General features: G+C 34.5%; 1 long non-coding RNA gene across 1 annotated transcript in view; it reads right to left on the bottom strand.

The window, feature by feature from the left end:
• Window positions 1-15,351, bottom strand: part of LOC309610898 — a 71,671-nt gene extending 56,320 nt beyond the window's left edge. The window contains exon 1 of the long non-coding RNA XR_014234216.1: window positions 10,121-15,351. This is a non-coding gene — a long non-coding RNA (uncharacterized lncRNA). The remainder of the gene's footprint in view (window positions 1-10,120) is intronic.
• Window positions 15,352-19,108: the final 3,757 nt, after the last annotated feature.

The raw sequence follows: 19,108 nt of genomic DNA, 5'->3' as shown, positions 1-19,108 counted from the left end.
CATTCCAGAGAAAAGTCTGTCTTCAGGATTGACCCTTGGCCAACTCCTGGGAGATAATCTCTGAGCCTGTGGAATATTCTGCCTGATAATAAGATTGTGTCTGTATGCTTGAGACTTGGGCCATGCAAAACACTTTAATCATATAAGTGGATTCTGACAATGTGATATCTGGTAAATGCTTGTTTTTCCTCTGGAAGTGGGGACTGAAGTCTGAGTCCCTGAGAGTAGACACCTGGGAGATGTATGCCTATAGGAAAAAACTCCAGTGAGATCTCTGGACATCAGGGCATGGATTAGTGTCCCTGACTGGCAACACTTCACACGTGTTGTCACATTTTTGCTGGGAGAACTAAGTGCACTCCCACTGGCAGGGGACACCTGGAAGATTACATCTTGGTTCTCCTGGATTTTGCCCATGTGCCTTTCCTTCTCTGATTTCACCTGTGTCACTGTAATAAATCATAATAATGAATATAACAGCTTTTTTGAATTATGTGAGTACCTCTAGAGAATTTGCAAGCCTGAGGGTGTTCCTGGAGACCCTCAAAACACTTTTCTAATTCTCAGTAAGACTTCTCTAATTTGGTCCTCAATGCGTTTCCTCTAGTCTGAACTCTGACACTTATCATCAGTAACAAAGAATGTAAGGGCTTTGCAGAACCCTCGTTTGGAGTGTTTATCTTTGTTTATATATTATTAATTTCTCAGTTAAATTAATTGCTTATTTTAGCATGAAGGCTAGGAATGCCTTTTTCTACCCAAAATTTGCAATGTTTTCATAATACTCAACACTAAGTAGGCACTCAATCAATGCTTTTATATGAATGATCAGCCAAGAAACTGATGGAATTAATCGTGAGCTAGGAACATCTGTTAGTAATGTATCTAATTATGTTTGACAGCCTATCAGCAGTAGTCCAGAAATATTCTAGATTTCTATTACTGGTCTGCCTAAGTACTGATAGAGCCTATTTTCGCCAACTGTATCTTGCACATAATAAGCACCAGATGTTTATGGAATGAACGTGTAAAAGGGAAATCAATTCAGTTCTGTAAGAACATTGGTTGGATTTTCTATGGAGACCTAGGAAGGGCAAAATTATGGAAATTCTGAGTTTGAATCAAATATTTTAGATTGAACAATTGTTTCATGTATTTAAAATAATCCCAATAGTTATCTCAATCATTTATTTTACTTTTTGTGTGCTAATATAACACACAATTCAGTGGCTATTTTATGTGGTATAACAAAATCTCTGTGCTATAGTGGAAATAGCCCTCAAGTATTTTTGATATTAAGTAAAGGCTCTTTAATGCCATTTTTTTAAAAACAGCTTTCATTTTGCTGTACAAGCTTGTGCAGGTCATAAAATTCAACTTAATATACCAGTAGGGAAAGGATGTAAAGAGGTAAAAGAATGTATTATCAGGCTAATATGCTGGTAAAGTGACAGATGATGAAGCTGAGAAGAATAAACTGTTCTAAGTTCAAAAAATTATATAGATCTTTGGTTCATTGTCTTAGGTCATATTACTCAGAAACCTGAGATAAGTGCAAAGTGATCTTTTCAGAAATGTCTCCCAAGGAGAGATAGGTGAGAGAGTGAAGGATGCCAAGCAGAAAAGAGAAGGAAGTCAAGCAAAAGTATGGTTTTAGACAAAGTCTTACAGAACATTATTCAGCCGGATCCACATGGGGGATTGGGGTGTGTAAGTTCCACCTTAGAGTTGTTGCCTGCACAGGTAAGGAAGCTGAGCTTTCATGCCATTGAGTCATTTGCTAAGGTTTGCCCCAGGGATTTAAACTCCCAGACATCCCTTACTCTTTGTGAGCACAGGAAAACTCCTTTTTCTAGAGGACAGTCTTCTGAGAAGAATCAGAGGTGCAAGCCATTAGAAGCAAAATCAAACAAAAATTCAAAAAGAGATCCAAGGAGATCCAAGTGGAGCACTGAGAATATCCACAATTGATTAATAAAAATATGTTGTTGTACTATTAAATATGATCAATGGGTTATTTGTGCTTCAAAGAATGATCTTTGAAAAATTGTTGAACAAGCATTTGAAAATTTTTTGCAATAAATATACCAGCCTTTAAACAAGTTGTCTCATTAGTTGTTAGGAAGCAGAGATCAGTGTGAGATAGGGAGTAAACCCAGTGGAAAACAGTAAATGGTACAATGAAAGAGGAGCATCCAGCCAGAACCAAGAGGAAAAGACGTTTAAATCAACTGTCACTTGGAAGGTCTTTTGCCAGGAATATGTTTTCTTACAGGACAAATATACAGGTCTAGAGTTTGACTCTGTGAAATGTAAATGCTTAGGTTGAAGAAGGGAATTTGAGCCTCCAACACATTTGATCACTATTGTCCAAACAAATAGAATTTAATTAAAATCTTGTATCATATAAGTGTTACATTTGAGTAGTCCAGCTGGTATATTAAGGAACATTTTGTTTTGTTTTTAGTCTCTGTTTGTTTTGTATGTTTTCCTGCTGGCAGAATTTTCTCTCATATCGAGTTCTATGAGAACTTGAGAGAAGTTTTTCTGTGACTATGCCAGGGGGGCCATGGTTATGGAAAATGAGAATTTCTGTGTTCAGTAAGTTGCAAGGATGAATTCAAAATTTTCATTTATGTATGAGCAACTTCTCTTTTCCAGAGTTGATGTATATTCCTCCACCCTTTATGTCTGGGATGGCTTTGTGACTTGTTTAGACAAATACAATGAGTGAAAGTAATGTTGTATGATTCCCAAACTCAGGCTACCAAAACCTTGTAGCTTCTCTCTCCTCCTCTTGAACCCTGGTGCTGTCCGGTGAAGAAGCTTGGGCCAGCTTTATGGAGGATGAAACCATGTAGAACTGAGTCTTCCTAAGCCTGCCATCCTGTAATTAAGCTGCCAGTATACTGCAGCCACATAAGTGATCCCAGGAAACACCAACAAAAGAAAAACCCAGATGAACCCAGACCAAATTGTTGACCCACAGAATTTTGATAAAGTAAAATGGGTGTTGTTTAAGTCACTTAGTTTTGGGATAATTTTTAAGGCAGCAAATAATAACTGATACAAGGTGGCACACATACATGGCAGCACACACAAGTATGGGGCTTAGAATCTGAGTTTGCACTGAGGCTACTATAGACATTAGGCTTTTACAACAGAGTCTTTTGAGAAGTTGATTAAAAACCTCTGTTGGAAAAGTATGCAATCAAAATTAATGTATATATTGTTCAGCCCCTTAATTACACAGAAAATCACACACATATACCTTAAGCAACCAAACCCAGGAGTTCCTCTGGAATATCTCCTTGGGTAAGGGCTTGGTAAAAGCCTTGTGAGAAAGAATTGAGACAATAAGCCTCTCATTATACATGTTTATTAATTGTCTTTTGATTTATATTATCTATCTACCTATCATCTATCTCCAATTGAAAAAAAAAAAAAACTAGTCTAGTAATTGGCTGATACCTTTATCTATCACAAATGGAATGTCCATCCATTTAGTATGATAAACACATGTAATGTGTCTTGATCAGACATAAGTAGTTTGCTATTATCTATGGAGCTGATGAAATAAATGAGACACAGTTACACCTGCATTTTCCCAGAGTACCTATAAATGCCTTGCTCAGCAGCAGAATTCTGAAATCTTTAGAACTGCTTGTTGCTTTCGGGATTAAAGCCCTCCTCATCAGTCATGCTATGATGTTATGGTTACAAATGCTCTAATTAAGATTATGTATAGACTTCACAATCACTTTCTGATTGCCTTCTCATTAAAAAACATTTTTTAAGTTGTCCTCCTGGCTGACATATTTTATATTTGTTCCTCTGTTATGATCTCCACACAACAAGGGGAGAACTAGATAGAAGGAATGACTTAGAGAGAAAAAATAGATTCAGAGAAGTAATGTCAATATGTTATGAACTATGCAGTTGTTCTTTATGTTCTACTCCTTGAAGGATGCTGGGATATATGTCTACTTGGCCAATAAATCCCAAATACCTCTTGAGACCCACAGTGCTGTGTGTAGAGAAAAACACAAGGAAAAAGTAGTGAGCAGTTTAGATGAATAAAATATATCCCCTAAATGGGAGCTACATTATATAAAAAAAATAATAAGTCCTTAAGCAAGTCAGTGATCATAAGAAAAACATGTCCACTGTCCTGGTCAGGTATTTTGTTTATTTGATGTACTTAATATATGAGTCTTCTTCCAAGGTGGAGAAATAGCCCAAAGACTGACATATATGAAGTAATTTTTATATCCATATTTGTCTTTCTTTTCATTCACTTTTCACTTCCAAGCACTTTTATTTTGTTTTCCATCCATGTTGTAACTTATTTGTCCAATTCTTTATTTTGTTAATCTTCTTCCATTCCAATATTTCATGATATTTTCCATCTTCTGAAAGGAACATGTAACGGCCCAGTTTATGGATGTATCATTAATCTCAGTAAACATACTATGTACATTTGAAAAGAATGCATATATTGCAGTTGTTGGGTGTACTGTTCCATAAATATAAATTAGGTCAGGGTGTTTCATATTGTTCAGATCATATTATATTACTGATTATTTTTGTCTGATTTTTCTATTAATTACTTCAATAAACGTGTTAAATATTCTACTATAATTGTTGAATTGCCTGTTTTTCTTTTAATTTTGTCCATTTTTGTTTCATGTATTTTGAAGCAATGCTAGTTAGTGCACACACATTTATGATTGTTATGTCTTCCTGATGAATTGACCCTTTATCATTATGAAGTGTCCCTCTTTATCTCATAATATTATTTGCTTTAAAGTCTATATTGTTTTACATTAATAGAGACATTTCAACCTTCTCAGGTTTACTGTTGCATGGCATATGCAATGCAATCACTAGTATGGACTGAATTTTTGTCTACAGTTTTATTATTAATTTTCGTATTGTCCCCTGCTTTTTTTCTTGTTGTTGTTCATATGCAACCCCTTTCTTGCCTTACTTTGAAATAGATATTTTTCAGAATTATAATTTAATTTAGCTATGGCTTTTAAAGATATAACTCTTTACAGTACTTTTAATGGTTGCTTTAGATGTTACAGTATGCATCTTTAACCTTTCATATTCTGACTATTAATATTGTACCACTTTAACTGACTTATTGAAACAACATTGTAAATATTTAGCTCCATTCACCATCATTTTGCTATAGTTGTCATATGTGTTATATCTATATTCACTATAAAATCCACAAGAAAATGTTATATATATATATATATATATATATATATAAACAGTCTTTTGACTTTTAAATAAAGAGAAAAATTGTTTTAAAAATATATTGACTCAGTTACTTAACTATGTTTTCATTCTTTCTGGATATTTTAGTTTTCCTCCCATATTATTTCTCTTTCAGCCTAAAGATTTTCTAACAGCATTTCTTGTAGGGCTGGTCTATTCGAAATGAATCCTCTGAGTTTTGCTTTTTCTGAAATCATCTTATTTCACCTTTGTTCTTGAGTGATATTTTCCATAGACATAAAATTCTGGGTTGGCAACTTTTTTATTTACTTTTTATTTATTTTTTTTTCTTCTAGCACTTTCAATATTCTGTCTCCTTGTATTCTGGTTCCCATAACCTTCATGGAATCTTTAGTCATTTGATCTGATGTTTAATTGTATGTAATATGTAATATGTTGTTTGTCTCTAGTTTTTTTTAAGATTTTCTTTTCTTTTTTGTTTTTAATTTCTATCAGTTTTACTATGATAAGTTTAAGTATGATCTTCATATTTATTATTCTTGGGTTTATATAACTTTCAAGCATCTGAAAATTTCTATTTCCCCCCCAAGTTTAGAATTTTGGGGGCATTATTTATGTGACTAGTTTTCTTCCTTTTTTATTTCTCTTCTTCTTTCAGAGACATGTGCACAGGTTTTAATATTTTTCTACAGTGTCTTGAACTCTAAAATTTTGTTCAATGTTTTTTCTCACATCTTTATATTAGATAATTTCTACTAGTCTATCTTCTAGTTTGCTCTTCTTTGCTGTGTCATATTCATTTCACAATTAAGCCCATCCACTCAGTTTCAATTTTGATTTCATATATTATACTTTGAAGTTCTAAATTTTTCCTTTTCTAATGTGTATTTTTTTTCTCTCTTGTGGTTTTCTACTTTTTCATTTATTACAAGCATTTTTTTTAGTACTTCACTGTGTATAATTATGATAGCTCCTATAAAGTCCTGGTCTGATATTTCCAATATCTATATTATCTAAGGGTTGGCTTCTGTTGATTGCCTTTTTACTTGAAATGGGCTACATTTGCTTGTTTCTCTATCTACATATGTTGACTAATTTGGGATTGTATCCTGGACATTGTAAATACTATGCTTCTGAGAACACAGATTCTGTTACATTCCTTCAGTGGGTGTGGATATTTTCAGTTTTGTTTTAGAAGGCACTTAACTTGGTTAGTTTCAAACTGCAGTCTCTGTCTTGTTTGCAGTTTGTGACTACACAAACTGCAGTTCAGTTATTTTAGTCTCAGCTGAAAGATGATTTTAGTTTGCCGCTGCATGTGTGGCTCAAGATTCAGCTAGAGATTTGGCTAAAGTTTACACAGAGACTTTTGAATTACCCTTCTCTAACTCCTTCTTCCTAGTATTTTTTCCGCATATTCTGGAGGTTGCTGTTGCCCTGGGTTTCCCCATTTGGTTTTTGCCAACACAAAGCTGTCAGGACTTTAAAAGAAAATTTAGTTATGCTGCCTTTCTGCAAAATCAGTCTTCCTTATTGCTGAAGCTGTATTAACAGAAAATACCTGGTGCTCGTTCCTTCTTCTGAAGTTTAACTCACTTCCAAAAACTGTTATATCCCAGGGATTGTGTGTATGTGTGTGTGTGTCCAAACTTTATAGTTCTTACGCACATGACCTTCAGTCTATAAAAATTCATTGTACTATCCTGGAAGAGAAACTCAATTTGGCAGAAAAATTATCAAACTTATAGAGTTTCTCAAAAAAATTGAGTGAACTTTGGATAAGTTGTTTAAGTTTATATAGTCATTTAGATTTTAAACAAATATTTGTTAAGCATACTTACCAGGTAGTGTAATAGTAGAAAGAAAAAAATTAATATCATCTCTTATCTCAGAAATATGACACTTAAGAAATCACATTCAATGTAGATATTTTATCTTAAAAAAGTATTTTAAATGCAATGCTATATCCAATGCTTTCATTCAGCATAGTAACGTTTATATGCATAATATAATAATGTGTTCATTGCCAGAAATAGTCCCTCTTTGCTTATCTTTAAAGTAATTCCAGAGGAAAAAAATAAGGCAGTAAAATCCAGTATACTTCAATGTCTGCAATGATATGTACCTTACATTAGCCTTCTACTGCAACTAATATCAGCAGACCAAATTTAGTGAATAAACTATATTTTTCCTATTGTTTCTTTTTCCTGTCAGGCCTCCCTTCCTTCCTCTCTATATTCTTTCCTGCAAGAAATATTGAGTACTTATTATGTGCATGATATGATGTTCTAAAGCAGTAGAGATGAAACAGCAAGTAGGTCAGGTAAGGTAACAGCTAACTGAACTTATATTTTATTAGAAAGAAAAACAGAATAAAGAAAAAAATCAGGTGTTAATGAGTGCAATGCCTAAAATAAAAAGCATAATTTAGTAGAGAATAATGTGATAGCTTCTTTCTACTGGGTGGTTAAACAGAAACTGAATTATGTATAAGATAGAGCCAGTAGTTGTCAAAACTGAGAGGTCATACAAAACGATGGCACAGCCAGTGCAGTGGCCCTGAGTGATCTAAGCACTGACTGCAGACCAGTGTGGCTCTGAATGGAGAGAAGTCAATAAGGAAGAATAAGACATAAAATAATAGAGAAAAGATAAGCATAACCTGATAATATAGACCTGTGTGTTCCAAGGTATGAGTTTATATTTTATTCTAATTGCAAGAAGATACTATTGGAAGATTTTAAGCAGATAAAAAGTATTACATGCTTTATAATTACAAAATGATTTGGCTCTTTTGTGCAAAGTAATTTACAAAGAGAGTAAAAGATGAGGATAAATGTCTGATGAAAAGTTCATTGAAATAGTCCAAGAGATGGTGATGGCTGGAACTAAGATGATCATAGAGAAAACAGGTAATAATGTGGAGATATTAGTTTTGATTTGGAGGAAAAATCAATTGGGCTTGGAAATGAGTTCAATATGGGGAGTGAAAGAAAGATTAGAATAAAGGGTGACATTTAGGCTTTGGCTTAATCAACTTAAGACATTTCTTTTAAAAAGAACAATTAAATGGCTTAAAACAGTTTTGTTAGTCATGTGTCTGAGGTGTTTACTAGACACCTGTGTAGAGGTTCCAAGTAGATAAAATAATAGTTCTGTAGTTTAGAGGACTGGTCTGATCCAGACACAGATATGTGAGTGTTATATGTATGTAGAGGGTATTTAAAGCCAGATAATTAGATGATATTTCTAAAAAAAAAAAAATAAATGTGTATATCAAATAGAAGGTTGTTAAGACTAAGCCCTGGGAAATTCCAACATTTAGTGATACATCTCAAGAAGATTATCCAGGAAAGTAGATTCAAAAAAATTAGTCATTGATATATAAGGAAAACCAGGAGAATGTATTGTCACTGATTGGAGAGAAGAAAGAATTTCAAGAAGAAGGGAGTGGTTAACTATTTTAAATAAAAGGCTAATTAAAATAAATAAAGACAAATAGCCATTGATATGAGCACTACTGTTAGTTGTTAGAGACTTGCTTGGGGGCAGTTTCAATGTCGTGAAGAGGCATCACTTCTCCAGAGTAAGTTGAGTGAAAAAGGAGTAAGAGAAGGGAGGAGGAGGAGGAGAATAAGATTTTAGAAACTCAAGAATTTAGCAGAGAAATGTGAAAATGTCTGGAAGGGATGTATGTGAATTTTTGATTTGTAAAATTTTTATTTTTATTTCTCTCTCTTTGTTCTTCCCTCTCTCTCCCTCTCTCTCTCTTTTTTATTTCTTTCATTATTGCCAGCAGGTAGAAGATACCAGAATATGTTTGCATGCTCATTGGAATAATACAGTCATTAGGGATAAAGCTTAGTGATAATGTGGTGATGCTGGAGTAGGAAGAACCACTAAGGAGCAAAGTTCTCTTGATGGCAAGAGGATATGGAATCCAGAGCATAAAGTGGACGTGTAGAGTTTTTTAGGAACATGGGAAGTCATCCATTAATTTAATTCTGTAATACTTATTTTTCTTTTAGGTTATAGAATATGATTAAGTAATGCCATTGCGGATATTGTGTTGTGTTGCCCAGATTTTCCCCTTTAGGAACAAAGTATTCACCCCCACCTATGGTGGGGGAGTCGATGATTGGCAGAAGTTTTTAACTTAGCCTCACTCCATGGATTGGCTCTTCTGAAGAGACTAACTCACCCAAGGTCTTGCCTCCTTCCAGTCATTTGACCAATGACTGGTCAAAAATCTCTGGAAACTTGGGGGAAAATGCTCATAGAAAATGATATAGGAATGACAAATCTACTGTGGCAGGTGAGTGAAGAAGAAATCAGTAAGCTCAGAGCTTGAATATTCTATATAAAGCTAAAAAGACTATAAGATGGGCATCTTCTGCAGGAACACCTAGAGAGAAATCCTCTTTGTGTCAAAACAGTAAGAGTATACTGGTGAAAGGGACCCCAGCATCATGAAGAAGCTCAGTGGTGGCTGTCCTCTTGTAGATCAAGGATGATGACTGGAGATGCTATTACATGACTGGGCTCATTGAACAATGGAGTTGATAGGATCCCCATATAGTAGATGTCAGATGTCAGTCAGTGTTCAACAGAGAGAAGAAAAGTGGGTGCAATTTTTATAATAAGCAACCAAGTCATAGTGACAACCAGGAAATCCACATCTTAGAAAACTATGGAGATGGTTCATAGAGCAAGACATACCTATGAGCAAGATAGGCCGCCAACAAAAATATTGCTTAAGGTACACAAAAAAAGAAAATCAAGTATGGATAATCAGGAAGGTAATGGCTGCTGCCTCAATAGAAAATCATGATTCCCTTACCAAAATTTCAGACTTTATCCCCCCACCCACTTTTTTTTTTTTTTTTTTTAACTGTAATCCATTAACTGAAAGAGAAACTGGATCTCTGGGGAAAGCAACCCTACAACACCACGGGGAATATATATGGTAATGATACTTTCAGTCTTTCCCCAAAGAGATCAGACCAGATGAACAAGAAGTGGCAAGTACAATGAAGGCCTTTGGGGAGACAATTCTCCATGGGTCCCTAGCGTTTCTGCATGTTAACAAGCAGAGGCACTGACTACATTTGTTCTGGACTATCTTTTCAAGAACATTTGGAAAATGTAGTGTCTCTCCAGAGCAAAAGGTATGTCTGTCTTCTGTCCAGGATAAGAAAGACAAAGTCCTCTCTGGAGTACAGGTCAGGCAGGGTTACTACTCATTTTAAAAGATTTCAGTTCATTGAGTTCAGGGTCCCTCAGTCATGATGCAAACCTGCTGTGTGCACAGCATTCATCTGGGTTCCTTCATATCACCCCAATAGGTTTTGGTGACAAAGAAAACTGAGGCAAGCATGTTGCTCACAGTGGTTGCTAGGTTGTTGGTAACACAATCCTTCATCTCTGATTCAGGGGTTTTGTGTCTTCATATAGTATCCACAAAACTGTTACAAGCTAACAATTTTAGCTTGCAAGTTGGATAAAATCTCAAATCCTTTGCAGTTCTTAACAAGGACTTCATAAGATTCAGAAACTTATCACATCAGTAAGGTCTTTCTGGCTCGATATTCTTTTTTTTTTTTTACTCTTTATTTTATATTGGACTATAGTTGATTAACAATGTTGTGTTAGTTTCAGGTGTATAGCAAAGTGATTCAGTTATACATATACATGTATCTATTCTTTTTCAAATTCTTTTCCCATTTAGGTTGCTACATAACATTGAGCAGAGTTCCCTGTGCTCTACAATAGGTCCTGTTGATTATCCATTTTAAATATAGTAGTGTGTACATGTCAATCCCAATCTCCTTAACAGTCCCTCCCCCCCACCCTTCCCTCTGGTAACCATAAGTTTGTTCTCTAAGTCTGTGAGTCTGTTTCTGTTTTGTAAATAAGTTCATTTGTATCATTATTTTTAGATTCCACATATAAGCAATATCATATGATATTTGTCTTTCTCTGTCTGACTTACTTCACTCAGTATGACAATCTCTAATCCATCCATGTTGCTGCAAATGACATTATTTCATTCTTTTTAATGGCTAAGTAATATTCCATTGTATATGTGTACTACATCTTCTTTATCCATTCCTCTGTCGATGGACATTTAGGTTGCTTCCATGTCTTGGCTACTGTAAACAGTGCTGCAGTGAACATTGGGGTGCACGTATCCTTTTGGACCATGTTTTTCTCTGGATATATTTGGGATCAATATTCTGGAGCATAAAACATCATTAGACTCATCATCTCCCCATACTAACGAGGAGACAGGTCTCTTTGGGTTCTGGAAACTACATTCTCTACACTTTGGAATATTCCTTTGATGTGTATATCAGATGACATTAAAAGATGTTAAATTTGGTGGAAGGGACTCTGCAGCACATCTAGGCTATGATATGAGCAGTACCTCCTTCAGAAACAAATGCAGTATGGAGTACATGGAAAGCCCTGATAGAAGAATCACAACGTAGCCCACTACATTGTGCAAGACCATACTGGCTGTAACAGAGAATTATATGGCTTTTTGAAAACATCTCCTGGCTTGAAATAAGGCGAGAGATAAACGACCATGTGTCATGAAGTGGGGTTGAGACCAGAAGTGCCCATTAAGAGCTAATACCACGAACTAGTAAGATTTGGTGTTATCAATATTGATCCATTTTCAGATAGAAATAATACATCTAAAGCGAGTCATAAACAGGTGTGGAGGTCACAAGTAAGATGCATTAGTAGATGTCCCAGACCCATGTGTCACCCACAATGTTTCCACTAGTGTCTCTTCCTCAACCCACACCTATGATTGTATGAGGCCAACTCCATATGACCAGCCAATAGGGGAAGAAAAAGGCTGAGTTTATTTCACAGTATAAGAAATAAACTCATGCCATGGCTCAGTATAAGGGCACAAACCAAAAACAGACTGTAACTACAATGCATTCCCTCTCAGAGGTCACCACAGAAACAGTGGTGAATGGAAACCACCCTCCCATCAATAGTCAGAGGTTACTGTAGTGCACCTGGCTATTCCATGTGTGGAAAGACAGGTGGCCTGAGGTAAGAATTTATACATAAAGACATGAGCAGTGACACATTGGAGCCATGGAACTGGAAGGGGAAAGATTAGAAGATCAAGGATAAGTAAGTCTGAGGAAGAGGCATATGTGTGGTCACAGTGTGCAAACATCTTTGTAATACATGCTAATGCCGGTCAAAGAACATCCATTTCAGAAGTCGCTACAAAACCAAGTAGACAGAGTAACCTAGCTGATGTCAGTCACCTTTGGTCATTGACTACCTAATGCATCTGGAGATTAAGGGAAAGATCAGAACTAGACAAAAAAATTAAGATTTATCAGTTTATTCAATCTATCTATTACATTTCAATGCATCATGTCTTAATTTCATTACTTTGATTAGGTTAACATTCGCCTGTATACAAGGAACCTGGCTGTGCAGTGGGATTCCATCTTCTCAGCAGCCCATTTTCCATTTTGATCCTTATGACAATCATTATGGAAAAACAGGCAAAAGATGTCTAAGATAGAAAAAATGAAAAAGTTACAAAGGTTAAAAAATTTAATGAAAGTCTTATAATTATGTTTCCCAACTCTCTTACTGGAATCACTGTATATGTTCTTGAAACCATTTCCACACTTTTGTTTGAGAGAACAGAGTCCACTGAAAACTGATTTTTTTCCCCAGAAGATAGAATTGAAGACTTAGTTACAGTGTAGGCAATATATACATAGAACTAAGTTCATAAGATATAGGGTCCAAATAATAATTTTAAAAGTGGTTACCTCCTATATTATATTTGAGCATGGACAAATTACTTTGCCATCTAAGTTAGAATCTGTTTATTTTTTTAATGGTTTAAATGATGTAATTTAGAGGAAGTATTAATACATGGTCCTGTATAAAGAAATCATTAAATAATCTAATAATATTATTTGTAATTTCTATGCTAAAATAGGAATCATGGTGGTTAAAACAGAATGTTGTGAGGATTAAAAAAAGATACATATATTATTTCATATTTGATGCACACAAATGTTGTTATATCTTAACTATTCTTTGGTGAGATTATTAAAAGATGAATCTTATTTACATTATGATCACACTTTGTATTAGCTCAGTATTTACTTAAACACATTTCTTATTCTCTTACCCCAAAAATAATAATAATTCAACATTTTAACTGTACATAAAGTATAGTGCTATCTAACATATTAGCTCAATCTTGGACTGACTGGAGTTTTGTGATAATTCAGACAGTGGTATATTGGAATACACTTTGCCATGGAACAAAAGTCTTTACTGAGAAAATGGAGAATATAAGTAGTACCAAAAAGGAAGATTTAAAGTGCTTAAGAGAACAAATCCTAACAATTCTTTAATTATTCCTACCAATGGGAATAATATTGAGAACTTACAATGTGTAAGCACTATACTAAATTTTTAAATTGAATTTTTATCAATGTTTTACATGCTTCTGGTTTTTATTTTTTAAATCATAATAATCATGCACAAAGTTTTATAGAATTCTTTATTAAAAAAGCAATTTTCTGACCCCTTCTCTGTGCCCACATTTCTTATTACCCAGAGAAAACCACATTTTGGTCTTTTAATAGATTTGTTTGTTATTTTCTTCTACATATCTAAGTAATATTCTTATATAGTTACTTTGTGATTCTTTAGGAAGATGAGATCTTAGCAATCTTTCTCACCCCATTTGCCTTCAAATATATATACTCATACTGGACACGTAGAAGAATGAAATTAGAACACTTCCTTGCACCATATAAAAAAATAAACTCAAAATGAATTAAAGACCTAAATATAAGACCTGAAATCATAAAACTCCTAGAAGGGAACATAGGCAGAACTTTCTTTGGCATAAATAGTAGCAATATGTTTTTTTGTATCTGCCTTCTAAGGCAAAAGAAATAAAAGCAAGAATAATCAATTGGGACCCAATTAAACTTAAAATCTTTTGCACAGGAAAGGAAACCATTGACAAAACAAAAGACAGCCTATGGAATGGAAGAAAATATTTGCAAATGATATGGCCAAGGGGTTAGTATTCAAAATACATGAACAGGTCATACAACTCAATATCAAAAACACAAACAACCTAATCAAGAAATGAGCAGAAGACCTGAGTAGACATTTCTCCAAAGAAGATACATAGATGGTCAATAAGCACATGAAAAAATGCTCAACATCTCTAATTATTAGAGAAATGCAAATCAAAACCACAATGAGATATCACCTCACAGTGGTCAGAATCAGAAATTCTATCATCAGAGAGTCTTCAAAGTATAAATGCTGGAGAGGGTGTGGAGAAAAAGGAACCCTCATACACTGTTGGTAAGAACGTAAATTGGTGCAATCACTATGGTAAACAGTATGGAGGTTCCTAAAAAACTAAAAATAGAACTACCATATGATCCAACAATTCCACTCCTGGGTATATACCCAGAAAAAAAAACCCAAAAAACAAAAACAAAAACCCACTAATTCGAAAAGATACATGCACTTTAAAGGTCATAGAAGCACTAGTTACAATAGCCAAGATATGGAAGCAACCCAAGTGTCCATCAACAAAGGAATAGATAAAGAAGATGTACTATATAGATATATACAATGGAGTATTACTCAGCCATAAAAAAATAGTGAAAATTTTCCATTTGCAGCAACGTGGATGGACCTAGAGAATATTATGCTTAGTGGAATAAGTCAGACAGAGAAAAACAAATACCATATGCTATTACTTATATGTGGAATCTAATAAATAAAACAAATATATATAGCAAAACAGAAATAGATTCACAGATATAGAAACTAGAACTATAGTGGTTACCAGTGGGGAGAGGGAAGGGGTAGGGGATTAAGAGATAAAAACTACTATCTATAAAATAGATAAGCAACAAGGATATATTATACAACAGAGGGAATTATAGTCACTATACTTTAATAACTTTTAATGGAGTATAATCTGTAAAAATACTGAATCACTATGCTGTACACCTGAAACTAATATAATATTATAAATCAATTATACTTATATATATATATATATATATATATATATATATATATATACACTCTTCTTGTATCTCCATCATCTAAAAATGTCATAATTTGGATTAAATCTATATTAAATAATTTAAATATTAAGTACCTTTTTTGTTTGCTCTTAAGTTAATAATTTTCTAATTTCTCTTGCATTTACTATAGTTTTTTTTAAAAATTAATTTTCACTAATTGATTCCATCCTTTCCTCATTTTGTTGAAATTTTGTTTCAAGACATTAAGATCCTTTAGGGATTCTGTGTCATCTTCTTGAAGCAGCCTTTCCATGCATCTTCTGACTTGCTTCAGTCTGCTTGACTGCCCTCTAGAACTGCTGTCCAGCTGTCTTTTTGAAAGCCCCTTCACCATCATCCAGGGGATTTCCTCTGCTTCTCTGTTGTGTCAGAATCTATGTACCATTATGCCATATCTTCTTTTTTGGTTTATTTTCTTGTTTTTGGTAAAGCATATTATACTGTCATTTTGTACGAAAGCATCATGGACTGAAAAGTTTTGCTATCTCACATGTCAAAAATGTCCTTATTCTACCTTCATTTTTGATTGATAGGGATTAGGTATAGTGTCATAATTCGGAAATAATTTTAGCCCAGAATTCTGAAAACATTTCACCATTGTCGTTTAATTTTCATTTTTTTTAACATCTTTATTGGAGTATAATTGCTTTACAATGGTGTGTTAGTTTCTGCTTTATAACAAAGTAAATCAGTTATACATACACATATGTTCCCATATCTCTTCCCTCTTTCATCTTTGTTTTGTTTTATTTTGTTTTAAGAAATCCAATGCCATTTTCATTCTCAATCTTTAGTATACAAACTTATTACTCTCTGGAAACAAAAATAATCTGCTTGCCCACATTGTTCTGAAATTCAGGATGCTGTGTTCTTGTAAAGGTGTATCTTCATTTGTTTTCTTGGGCCCTTTGTGGGCCCTTTCAACTCAGCAACTCAGTGTCCTTCGTTCTCAGAATTGTTCTTGATTTATTTTTTATTGTATTCCTTTCTTCGTTTTCTATGTGCATTCTTTTTTGACCACTATTATGAAGATATTGGACCTCCTTTACTGATCTTGTAATTTTCATCTTGTTTCTCTATTATTTTTCATCTCATTCTTTTGCTACCTTCTGTCGAGATTTTGTTTTCAAATTTATCTTTCAATTTTTTTATTACATTTTCATTTCTTCTATTATAATTTTTATTTCCTAAAGCTCATATTTGTTTTTTAATGTTCTTTTAAATTATCTTCTTCTTATTTCATAGATTATCTATCTCTTCAAGTTTACCTGGATACTGATCTTCTTTTTCTCTCTTAGGATAATAAAGTTATATATGTATATTTTTGAAATTTATTTTTCCTGCATAGTCTCTTTTCCCAAATATTTGTTCTAATTTGTTTATTCATTCTGGCTTTTCTCCTGGTTATCATTTGCTGTCTACTTACATTTATAAGGGTAAACTAAGATACTTACTGGAACCTCTGAATTCACTGAGTGGGAATCAACTCTAATGTTCACTCAGTGTATTCTAGTTTAGCTGTTTCACTGAGCAATCATCTATGTCAGCACATTTAGAAAATTTCCCATGAGCTAATAATATTTCCAGAAAAGTCTCCTGTGTTCTTCTGCCTGATGGTCAGCAAATTGGCTGAAAATCCGGTGGTTAAGTTGGAAAAGAAGGCTAGGAGTTCTAACAGTCACTAACATTATGGTCTGCAGTATGGTGTACCTTCCCACAACTGTGCTTGACATTGTCCTGTCTAAATACCACTGCTTACCTTCTTCAGAGCATAAAATTTCAGTCTTCTAATAGGGTGAGAGGTTGTCGTTACTTTCCTATGCAAATTTGGTGAAGGAATCTGAGAAGAGTTTAAATCAGTGTTTCTCAAAGGGAGATATTTATTGACATTTAGGGCTGGACAATTCTTTGTTGTGTGGGATTGTCACATATAGGGCAGAAATATATCATTGCTAATCCCAGCCCACTAAATGCAAAAGCACCCGTTAGTCATTGCAATATACAAAAACACACTCCCATATAGGCACTACTCCCTGGAGAGGAAACTGCTTAGGTTGAGATGTGATTTCTGAACACACTTTATCCACTTTTCTTATGTTAAGCCCAGTATAAATCCCCTCCCAAAGATACTACTCATTCATGAGGTTTTTAACATTTCTGCCAGAGCACCACCAATTCCGGAGGTTTTTAAGAGTTCTTCATGTAAATTGAATTGCTTCTTCAATTTATCCACTGCTAATTTTGAATTCAGCTTTTGGGGGGGTCTGATAAATTATTTAATATCCATCAACTTTCCAGCGTTATTGCTGTTGTTTCCTTTTCTTTTTTCTTTTTGTGGATTGGTATATTCTTAAAAGATTCCCTTATTGTCATTTTAGTGGGGGTTCAGCAGGGAATGGAAGCTAATGAACACGTCTAATCTACTCTCTTTAACTGATGCAATAAATCCCTTTTGTGTACTATTTCATTTCTGTCCACAACAACCATATGAGGAAATAACTCAAGTCATCTCCATTTTTCTGCCAAGGAAACTGAGGCCTACAGAATATACTCCTTGCCTACGTGGTCCAGCTATTAAGAAACAGAGCAGCACATTTTAAGCCAATTCTCTGACACTCTGCTGAATGCTCTCAGAGGTTTTTGAGGGATGTTCTCTGTTTGCCTGTGGGAGCAGGGTGAGCGTAGTGGGCAAGAGCCTGGGGGCAAGCTGTGGTTTCAAGAACTGGAGTATGAATTCTCTCCCAAGGCATCACAGGCCATAAAGAGTTAGAGGTCCCATTTCTTTTTCTGGCCCTCTAAACCTTGCTGATCTGCATGAGCAGAGCCCAAGATGGCCTAGAAACTCAGCCTGTTTTAGAAACTCTCTTCAGATTGTGCCATCTGTGAGTGACCTTCACCACCCTACTTCCCTCTGCTCAGACTATATGCCTTATCTCTATTACTCATTATTGGATGGAAAATTTTAAGTATCATTTTATGACGAAGTCAAACACTCCTTAGAAAATATGACTAAAGTAATAAACTGTCTCCTAAAACTAATTCCCTTACGCAAAAATTTCTGCTTACATTTGTAGGGAATTTGCACATCCTCTGAATCCCATCTGAGAGCCCTACAAGTCTATAGGTTCCTTTATTTTAATATTAGTAGAAGTATATTCTGAAAAGCACCCACCCCAAATTTTACTTTTTTGTATATGAGCACTAGAAAGGCTAACATTTTTCCCCAGGACTTTTAAAATATGCTTTTGAAAAAGATCCTTTGAAGGTACTATAGGCAAAAGTTATTTTAAGTCACTGTTACCATGTTTTTTTCCTTCTGTTCTAATGAACAAGTGAACTTCTAAAAATTTCAGCTTATAATAGTGGTTATGAGAAAGAAAAGGGAAATAAAGCTGTATGGAGGCTTGCTCTATTTCATGAGATTTTCTAGAGGATTCTCTACTGATAGAGTAAAATAACTTCAACATTAACCAATTTTCCTCCTAACATGTTATAACTCAGGCAATCTACAGTAGGCTTCCTTCACTAAGTATGCTGTGATGATTAATTTTGTGTGTCCACTTGACCAGGCCATGAGGTATCCTGATATTTGGTCAAGATTATTATTTGGATTATTTATCCAAATACCTGATATTTGGTATTTTTTGAGGGTGCTTTTGGATGAGATTAACATTTAAGTTGGTAAACCAAGTAAAGCAGATTGCTCTCACTTATGTGGGTGGGCCTCA

This window comes from Balaenoptera borealis (assembly GCF_965194805.1).
Source record: "Balaenoptera borealis genome assembly, chromosome: 14".
Taxonomy (NCBI): Eukaryota; Metazoa; Chordata; class Mammalia; order Artiodactyla; family Balaenopteridae; genus Balaenoptera; species Balaenoptera borealis.
Note: the sequence above shows the minus strand (reverse complement) of the source record. Positions and strands in the feature narration are given on the sequence as shown.